The sequence below is a fragment of the Syzygium oleosum genome, unplaced genomic scaffold, assembly GCF_021117445.2.
Source record: "Syzygium oleosum isolate NSW1041296 unplaced genomic scaffold, Sole_v2.1 Sole_v2.65, whole genome shotgun sequence".
In the NCBI taxonomy this organism is placed as follows: Eukaryota; Viridiplantae; Streptophyta; class Magnoliopsida; order Myrtales; family Myrtaceae; genus Syzygium; species Syzygium oleosum.
In genome coordinates, this window is record NW_026607549.1 from 429,514 (window position 1) to 438,846 (window position 9,333).

Below are 9,333 nucleotides of genomic sequence, written 5' to 3' on the forward strand. Positions count from 1 at the left end.
ATCCCCGTTTAAGTGGTATCAGAGCAAGGTTAGCTCGATCCATGTTTGGTCGAGACCTGGAGTGATAAGGAGCGATGATTTTGGGGTAGCTGGTTAGAGAGACTTGCCTTGATCACAAGTTTGTGACGCTTTGTGCGTGCTTTGAGAATATGTGCTTGTGATTGGTAGGCTTGAATTTGCATCATACTGTTATCTGCTTATGAGTCTTTGAGTGGTTTAGTGCTATTACTAACGTTACAGGCGCTCTAAGGTAAGATCTATACTCTTGCTAAGTGTGTACTTATGATGCTTATTTGGGGTGATTGCTTGCTTACAATTGCTTGCTGTAGTTCGTTGCCTAGAACTGCTTAAGCCGAGTAGTTGATTTAAGTCTTTGATTCCATGGTGGAATTATAGCGAGGCTTAGGTGTTTGGAGTGATTTACGTGAGGATGAACACCGGGGTAGAGGAACCGAGAGGTGCATCGAGTTCGCGAGCTAGAAGCGAGAGGATCCTAGAGTTGATGGGGTTTTAAGGGCTCTAGAGGCGATTGGACAGTTAATAGGCTTGCAGACTCAAGAACGAACTGCTGCTGCTGCTGCTGCCGCCGCTCAGAATAATCCGGGGAATGGAAATGGAAATGAGAATCGCCAAATGCACAAGTTGGTGGAGCAGTTCTTGAAACTTAAGCCATCAAAGTTCGACGGGAAAGGTGATCCCGAGGCTGCCACTCGCTGGGTTGAGGAATTGGAAAAGGCCTTTGCACTTCTGGGGTGCACGGAGGAGGAAAAGGTGACTTTGGCTGTGTATCAACTTCAAGATAATGCTAATGATTGGTGGAAGGCCACCCGAGAAAGAATTTTCCCAGTGGGCACTGTGCCGAATTGGACCGGCTTCGTCGATGCCTTTAATGGAAAGTACTTTTCTGAGAGTGCTCAAGAACAGAAGATGGCAGAATTCTTACGGCTTCGCCAGAATCAGATGACCGTGGATCAGTACGAGGCGGAATTTGCTAGGTTATCGAAGTTTGCACCGAGGATGGTTGAGAATCCTTTGGATAAGGCAAGAAGGTTTCGAGATGGTTTAAAGCCGGAACTTCGCAGCCGACTGATACCCCTGAACCTTAGGGATTACAACGAGCTTTATGAGCGGGCTCAGATGATTGAGAGAGATATGACCGAGAGGAATGCCGCATCTGGATCGCGGTTTATACCGGCTAGGGATAATCGTAACTTTGGAAAGAAACCTATGAATGGGAATAAACGATTTGTCCCTCCTGTTAAAAAGAATATCGTAAAGCCGACCTACTATTCTGGAACTCCGTGTCGATTTTGCGGAAGAAGGCATGGGAATGGCCCTTGCCCTGGCAGGAATGGAACTTGCTTTGGATGTGGCCAGCATGGTCACCAAGTGAAGGATTGCCCGAATCGACAAGTTAGGTCGCCATTTCAACCACAACAACCTCGGATGGGGAATCAGGCTGGAACCGCTCCGCAGAATAATCAGAATCGACCCCCAGCACAAGGAAGAGTTTATGCTATGGCTCGCAAAGAGGCGGAGGATGCGCCTGGCGTGGTCACAGGTACGGTCTCTTTATGTGATCATGCTGCTTATGCCTTGTTTGATCCGGGAGCATCGCATTCATTTGTGTCAGAACAATTTGTTAGATTGACTGGGATTGAACCGAAACCGTTAGAAGTAATGTTGCATGTTACTACTCCTCTAAAGGATAAAGTGCTAATCTCAGTAGGATGCTCGAACTGTAAGATAGTCATTGGTGGTAGAGAGGAATTAATTGATTTGGTGGTGTTGGCTATGTTTGATTTTGACGTCATTATTGGTATGGATTGGCTAGTAAAACAAAGGGCCGTGATGGACTGTAGTAGAAGGGTGATCCAATTTAATCCTGTTGGTCATCCTCGATATGAATTTGTTGGAAACCGAGGAGGAACCTCGATTCCTTGGATTTCGTCGCTTGAGGTGACTAAGCTGTTGGATGAAGGATGCCAAGGTTACCTAGCGACTGTTTTTGACTCATTGGCTGATGAGCCAAGGCTAGAGGACATAGCCGAGGTGTGTAACTTTCCCGATGTCTTTCCTAAGGAATTGCCGGGATTACCACCTGAAAGGGAAGTGGAGTTTGTAATTGAGTTGGCCCCTGGGACGGAGCCAATCTCTAGAGCACCCTACAGAATGGCCTTATCAGAATTAAAGGAGTTGAAAGTTCAGATGCAAGAGCTGCTAGACAAGGGATTCATTCGTCCAAGTGCGTCACCGTGGGGAGCACCGGTGTTGTTCGTCAGAAAGAAAGATGGTTCGTTGCATTTGTGCATCGACTATCGGCAGTTGAATCAAGTGACCATCAAGAACAAGTATCCATTACCAAGAATAGATGACTTGTTTGATCAACTGCAAGGGGCTTCGGTATTTTCCAAGATAGACTTAAGAACGGGCTACCATCAGTTAAGGATTAAAAAGGAGGATATACCGAAGACGGCATTTCGTACAAGATATGGACATTACGAGTTTACGGTTATGCCGTTCGGATTGACTAATGCCCCAGCTGCTTTTATGGATTTGATGAATCGGGTATTCAAGGAATTCTTGGATTTATTCGTTATAGTGTTCATCGACGACATATTGATATACTCGAAAAGTCCCGAGGAGCATGAGCAACATTTAAGAATGGTTCTACGGACCTTAAGAGAACACGCACTTTACGCTAAGTTTAGTAAGTGTGAGTTCTGGCTGAATCGTGTAGCATTTCTTGGACATGTGATCTCTGGGGATGGAATCTCAGTGGATCCAACTAAGATTGAGGCAGTTATGAATTGGCCGAGACCTACGACAGTGACAGAAGTTCGGAGTTTTCTAGGACTAGCTGGCTATTATAGAAGATTCGTGGAAAGGTTCTCCGCGATAGCCACTCCTTTGACTCGCTTACTAAAGAAGGAAACAAAGTTCGAATGGACGGATAAGTGCGAGAGAAGTTTCCAAGAGCTTAAGCATAAGTTGACTACCGCACCAGTATTGATAATACCCTCAGGTCCTGGAGGATACGAGATTTATAGTGATGCGTCGCTGAAGGGATTAGGATGTGTTTTAATGCAACATGGAAGAGTCGTTGCATACGCATCGCGACAGTTGAGACCTCACGAGATGAACTACCCGACACATGATTTAGAACTTGCGGCCATCATCTTTGCACTTAAAATTTGGAGGCATTATTTATGTGGAGAAAGGTTTCAAATCTACACGGATCATCAGAGTTTGAAATATTTGTTTTCTCAGAAAGAATTGAATATGAGACAACGCCGATGGATGGAACTTCTAAACGATTACGACTGTGACATCTTATACCACCCGGGAAAGGCTAACAAAGTAGCGGATGCACTTAGTCGGAAATCGAGCATCGCGCATTTGATGATTAAAGAGTGGACTTTACTCGAGGGAGTACGGGATTCTGAATTTAAGTTTGAGGTAAGTCACCTCTCAAGCTTGTTAGCCACTTTAAGGATTGAACCAGAAATTCAGGCTAAAATTAAGGCATTACAATCTACGGACCCCGATATTCAAAAGATTCTGCAAATGGACGAAACTAAGAGAAAGGTTGACTTTCAAGTATCCGAGGACGGAATCTTGAAGTTTCGTGGACGTTTGTGTGTGCCCGATGACGTAGAGCTTAAGGAAGAAATCTTGGCAGAAGCTCACCGTAGCAACTATAGCATTCATCCGGGTAGCACAAAAATGTATCAAAATTTGCGTCAGCACTACTGGTGGAACGGAATGAAAGTGGATGTAGCCAAGCATGTGGCCCGGTGTTTGACGTGCCAACAAGTAAAGGCGCAGCATTGTAAGCCCGGTGGACAGCTGCAACCTTTGGAAATTCCAGAGTGGAAATGGGAGCATGTTACCATGGACTTCGTTATGGGATTACCAAGGAGCCAGAGAGGTCACGATTCCATTTGGGTTATCGTCGACAGATTGACTAAGTCGGCACATTTTCTGGCAGTGCGAAAGGATTTCGCAATGGATAAGTATGCCGAGCTGTATATGCGACAGATAGTTCGTCTTCATGGAGTACCAGTAACTATTACGTCGGACAGAGACCCTAAGTTTACCGCAACCTTTTGGAAGAGTCTTCAGACGGCTATGGGAACGAAGTTACAGTATAGTACAGCATATCATCCGCAAACAGATGGTCAGTCTGAAAGGACGATTCAGACACTCGAGGACATGTTACGAGCTTGTGTGATAGATTTTAAAGGCGGATGGGAAGAACAGTTACATTTAGTTGAATTCGCCTACAATAATAGTTATCAGCAAAGCATCAGAATGGCACCATTTGAAGCGTTATATGGCAGAGCATGCAGAACACCAGTTTGTTGGGATGAAGTTGGTGAAAGGAGAATTACGGGTCCAGAATTGGTAGAACAGTCAGTCGAGGCAGTTAAGGTCATTCGGGAAAGACTGAAAACTGCTCAAAGTCGTCAGAAAAATTATGCAGATAAACGGCGTAGACCTTTGGAGTTTCAAGAAGGAGATCATGTTTTCCTCAAGGTATCACCAATGCGAGGAACATCTCGGTTTGGTAAGAAAGGGAAGTTAAGCCCGAGGTACGTAGGTCCGTTTGAAATATTGGAAAGAATTGGAATTTTAGCCTATCGACTTGCCTTGCCGCCGAATTTATCTCAGATTCATAATGTATTCCACGTGTCCATGCTAAGGAAGTATGAACCAGATCCGACCCACGTGCTGAATTATGAAGAAATAGACGTGGATGACAAGGTGTCGTACGTGGAAAAGCCTATTCGGATAGAAGACAGAAAAGAACAAGTTCTACGGAATAAGACAATCCCGTTGGTCAAAGTAGTCTGGCAACATCATGGAACGGAAGGAGCCACGTGGGAAAGTGAAGAAATCATGAGGCGTCAGCACCCCCATTTGTTTGAATAGTTTGGGTTTGGTTGTAAATTTCGAGGACGAAATTTTTGTAAGGGGGGAAGAATTGTGACATTCTGAATTTCGACCCACTTTCGGGATTTATGAAATGATATTATCATCAATGCACTTTCTGTTATATCTCACTCGGAATTGGCCATTCTTGAGAATACTAACCGTTAGGGAATGGCTAGTTAGGATTTTGATACGCACGACCCAAGAACTCGAACCTGGATCGATACTTCGACCATAAGAATTGACGAGGGGATATTTAGGACCATTTTAGGCAGATCCAAGAATGATTAAGGAACAATTTAACAATGTTATACAATTGAGTCACGGGTGATGCCGTTTAATCACTGTATGCATTCCAAACGTTCCAAAATCAATTTCTAACGATCGTGTCGTTCGGAACTAGTGATTGACCCTCGTAATTACATGACAACCGAAGTCACCATGGCTCGAGTAAACTTAAACGTAGATTGATATCAAATCAACCACGGGTCGACACGCGTAAACCCTAAAAGCCGCCCGTTAGTTTGAGATACACGAAAGTCGCGTTTGAGCGATTTTGACCACGAATTGAAATCCGAACTTGGGTATCGAACTTTCAAGGATATCAAAATTATTATATTGGACGATGCCGCATTAAGCTCGCTTTATTATCGGTTTGCTCAGAAATTCGCGAAAACGGGAAATTAGGCTCGGAAATTAGAAAAGACGATTTTACCCCTGTGTGTTCTAGAATTTATTTGTTGAGTGGAAGGACTTATTGGTATTTTTACCCTAGTGGCCGAAAATCTTCATGGACAACTTTGCCCTTGCCTTTTTGGTTAATTACAAAAATGCCCTTCTAGAAGCCTTTTGTCAAGATGCATTTCTAGCCCTTAGATCAATACTTGGGCATCAAGGACTCATCCTAGCCCTCCATTTTGGTGAGATATGTTCAGCTCACACACTCTCTCTCTCCTCACTTTTCCCTTGCTCTCTCTCTCTCTTCATTTTTCTCTCTCTCTTCCTCTCTCTTGGCCGAGACACTCCCCACCACCGTCCACCACCCATCAGCCCCTCACGCCACCACCTTGGACCACCGTGGACCACCGTGGACCACCGTGAGCCGCCCGCAAGCCGCCGTTCACACCCGGAGCAGCCGCCGTTCGCCGGATCGCCGTTTGGGCCGCCGCCGTTCGCCGGAGCTCTTGGCTTGGCGGGGCCCGGTGCTGCTTGGGTTTAGCTTGATTCTTAGCTTATATTAGTGGTAAGTAACTCCCTAAACCTTGATTAGGTTAGTAGGTTACCAATGGATAGTGTTTAGGGGTTGTTAGGGTAATTTAGGGGTTATTTTAGGGGTTAATTTAGGGGTTATGGCATAAGCTGAATTGAGAAATTGTTGGTGGAAGGATTTGATAATTATGTGGCTGTTTTGAATGTTAAGATAGGTAGATTATGTTATTTGAGCTTGATCATATGTTTAATGTTGCTAATTGTGCTTAATTTGGCTAATTATGGTTGTTTAGTGGTTGTTTTAATTAAATTCGTGGGTTAGTCTTGTGGCTGCAATAATCATGTGGTAGTGGCTGAATTGGATGACTTGGACTTTGATCATATGGCCCCCATTGGTTCTAGAATGGTTAAGGTTAATTTTAGGGCTTAATTATCATGATTATGTGCTAATTTTGATCCTACGGTTTAGATTAAATTAAGATGTGATAAAAGTTAATCATATGGCTTATTAGAGATTTGAGATTGATCGGGTGACTTTGATTGGCAATCGCATGGCTAATTAGTCGATTATGTGTCGATTAAAGGTTTAATGACGATCGTGTGGTGGATTAGTTGTTTAAAATTGATCGCATGGTTAATTGGTTTGATCGTATGGTTAATTTATTTAATCATGGCTGATTAGTTGACTATGTCTTGATCGTATAGTTTGATGATGATTTCGTGGCCTAGAACGAAGATCGTGTGGTTAATTATGGCTATTGTTGGCTTGGCATGGCGTATCGTGATCATATATCGATGTTTGATGCGAAAACGAGTGCGATTCATGGCATATTTATTCGTAGTACATTGCACGTCATAAACACTTGCATTGGCTAATTAAGGAAGATTAAAATTGGCAATGCGTGGTTATTTACGTGTGTGACCATGATGAGTTCCGTCTAAGACGAGTTCTAGACGATGCCCGGCGGAAGTTCGGATGCTGTCTGGTACCCGACTTGTCGGGGGGGGGTTCGATCCCAGACATTGCCGATCGCGGTGGAGGCCGGATCGATGCTCCTAAATGGGATGCCGTTCGGTACCCGACTTGTCGGGGGGGGGGGGGTTCGATCCCGGACGTTGCCACGCCCAAAGTAGTGGGGTGATGCCTGGCTATGCCGGAAGACCGGCGGGAGTTCGGTGTGACCTATGGTGGGTCGTTAATAATCCGGACAACTTCGAGTGTTATGTGCATATGGTATGCTTTGAGCTTTATTATAGGATAAAATCGTGAGGCACGGTATGGGACGGGCCGAAGTGATTTCATCTTATAATCGAGACTCGTGTGAATGATTGATTATGTCTGGATTATTATTATTGATGTTATGCATATTGATAGTTGCCATGGTTGTGATACAAATTGAGACTTGCATAGTATGTGGTACCATCGTCCGTTGGATAGGAACTTAACCTTTTGGTTAGAATGGCATGATTAGGGTGCCGGAGGTACGTATTGCCCTAGTCGAGGCTTAGGCAGTTTACTTATTGAGATTTATCTCATTCCCCGTTGTTAAACATTTTCAGACCCTCGACCTTGATTATGACTGAGCCTCCGCTTCGTTTCGGGGTACCAACGGAGATGGAGCATTGGGTGACTGAGTACCCAGTAGGAGAGGGTAGGGAGTATCGGAAGTATGAGAGCACGGTTTGGGTCGACGATGGGGAGCGTACTTGACGGCTCATAAGTACATGGCTTGGTTTCGAGAGACGGAGCTCGAATATTGGTCCTCTCGAGGGGTTTGATGTTCCCCATGACGATGGTTTAGGATTATGGGATCTTATGGAGATTGATCCCCCGACGGAATGTAGTTAATCCGGGCGAACCGATGGTGACGAGCCTCCCGGCGTGGGTCGAGTGGCGGAACACTCGAATGGGAGTCCTTGCCGTCCGGCTCTTATAGTGAGGCATCGACCCGGCCGCCGGGGAGCACCGCCCGAGGATGTTGTGGAGGTTTTTGATAGGGTTAGAGATCCCTATCTTTTGGGAGCTCCTCTTTTGAATAGAGTAGTGGAGCGGATCGACCACCCTATCCCTTTTTGAGTATGCGTGGTGCGGGTTTGTGGCCTTTAGGAAGGCTTGTATATTCTATCGTTGTATGTGATGTTAAGTTTATAAAATAGTTCGTTGGTTTGTTTAAATTCTCTCTCTGTTATCCCGTTTGAATGTTCGTTGAATGGAGTGTTCGTTTGGCTTCCGCGTATTTTCTCTTATTTCGATGGTAACGGGTCGGCGACGAATCCTGGGAGTCGCATTCTTAACGACCGCGGCGGGATGTTACGTATTCGTAGGGTACGGGGCGTGACAAATTCTGAGTTTCACGAATACAAAAACTAGTAACAAATATGGTGGGAGAAGTAGCATTGGAGGGATGAAAGACACGCAAGAGATGATTCATTTTGTAGCGAAGCGCAACATAGTTGTGGATATTGAGCTTATTCCTATAGATTATGTGAACATTGCCACGGAGCATCTATTAAAAGCAGATGTCAAGTATCTATTTGTCATTAACATCGCCAATTCATTGAAGCCTTTTTTATGGTGATTCCGATGGATTAGTACTTGGTTGAGCGTAGATGAAGATTAGGTATCCCTATCTGTTATCTCATAATCATGTTTTCCAACTAAGATTTTGCTTCTACTTAGTATCGTGACATCACTTCATTGTCCCCTTTGGAATAAGGTTGACTACATTGTATGGATAGGAACCTTGTTTTAGGTCGTTGTCCTCAGAAAATATGCAATTCACATAATCACGAGAGTTCCTTTATGTGTTGTCAGTAAATCATGCACGCAAAACAAGTTGTTTCAAGATCCAATTTCACATTTGATGATAAGAGTTAAAGAATTAATCTATTAAATAGTTCAAAAATTTTGGAAACTAGATTTAAGTAGACCTGGCAAAAGCGAACTTGAACCCCATAATCCACCCAAACCTGTTTTGAAAATATGGTGTGGGTGATCTTTCTCCAACACACAAAACAACCGAGTCAACGTGCCATAACCTTCAACCAAAAAAATAAAAATAAAAACGTGCCATGACCCGTAAATTTTCGAGTTGGCTTGGGTGGAGTCGACCTATTTTAACCCTATTTGACCCGACATGAAAATAAGCTTCTTTATCTTTTTCTGTTTTAATCATAATTGAAAATTTG

At 44.2% G+C, this 9,333-nt stretch overlaps 1 pseudogene; it reads left to right on the forward strand.

The window, feature by feature from the left end:
* LOC115692379 (probable mannitol dehydrogenase) overlaps positions 1-8,844 on the forward strand; it is a 33,205-nt pseudogene extending 24,361 nt beyond the window's left edge.
* The last annotated feature ends 489 nt before the right edge of the window (positions 8,845-9,333 follow it).